Below are 1,145 nucleotides of genomic sequence, written 5' to 3'. Positions count from 1 at the left end.
GGGACAGAGATGGAGCAAAGTCAGGCCTGTTGCAATGGCCTGGGCCTGCCTGCTGCCTTTCTAAACTGACCCTGCCAGTGAAGGCTTTGTTTTGGGCCTTGGGAGAAAGATTGATGAAACATTAGCTAGCTGTCTTGTCGAAATGTGTCTACTTACTGACTTGCTAACTTGCTAGGTTTGGCTTCTTGCAACTGCCACTTTACTTGCTGCTTCTTCCTGACCCCAAAAAATATGGAGCAAGGAGGGAGGGGGAGAGAGAAATAGGCCAAGAAACTGACACGAAGCAAAAACACCAATACACACAGGGGTTAAATGCAAGTTTATTATTGCAAGAATTAACAGCTTGTGAGCCAAAAAAAAGCAACATTGCCATTGAGCAACCAAAAGGAAGATTTTTGTTGTTGTTCAATCTGTTTTTTGAAACTGCATAAGAGAGGGGTGCACCGGTCCTGGAGGTACTGCAATACCAGGTCGATGCGTGGAGTGGACAGAGCAAGCTCTTCTTCCATCTCCCTGTTCTAAAAATCCATTTAATATATGGTCCCCAGATAGGGGACGTATCAGATATTAAACTGATAAGAACATATTTTTTTTTTCTTCTATTTTTTTACCATTCAGATCAAGATTTTCAGTACATACAACATTTCTGTCGTGGCACAAACCAACTGTACAATCTTATCATCATCATAGTACTTATATACAAAATCATAAAACAAACCAACATACATCATAACCTAACTCCCTAAACTAAAAACCCTACTCTGATCAAACGACTAAGACAAACAACACACAACACCTATTCTTCAACATTACAGACATAAATTCACGAAAACCAACTACCTCATTTTTTAACATTCTTACCTTAGAAATCATAACTTAAGGGTAAAAGACAATCCCCCTCCCAAAACTCGAATTCACCGACTTACTCACGCTTACATCCTAAACCCCCTGTTCCCTACCACTATCAATAAAACTACACACTCCACTTATTCTTCTTACAACCCCATTTGCCTAACCTTCCATACCTACTCTAACCACACATACCTCAACCCACACCTACTTTCACAAACCTATTCCAACTCCTTCTTTTCCAAACCCTCAAACTATTCTCTTCCCCCATCTCCTTAACATCCAACATAAAAGCC

At 40.4% G+C, this 1,145-nt stretch overlaps 1 non-coding gene across 1 annotated transcript; it reads right to left on the bottom strand.

The window, feature by feature from the left end:
* Nucleotides 1-433: 433 nt before the first annotated feature.
* LOC141141845 (U2 spliceosomal RNA) lies at nt 434-626 on the bottom strand. Its single transcript, XR_012244257.1, has one exon. It is a non-coding gene; the product is annotated as a U2 spliceosomal RNA (small nuclear RNA).
* Nucleotides 627-1,145: the final 519 nt, after the last annotated feature.

Source organism: Aquarana catesbeiana, linkage group LG04 (assembly GCF_042186555.1).
Source record: "Aquarana catesbeiana isolate 2022-GZ linkage group LG04, ASM4218655v1, whole genome shotgun sequence".
NCBI classification, from domain to species: domain Eukaryota; kingdom Metazoa; phylum Chordata; class Amphibia; order Anura; family Ranidae; genus Aquarana; species Aquarana catesbeiana.
Note: the sequence above shows the minus strand (reverse complement) of the source record. Positions and strands in the feature narration are given on the sequence as shown.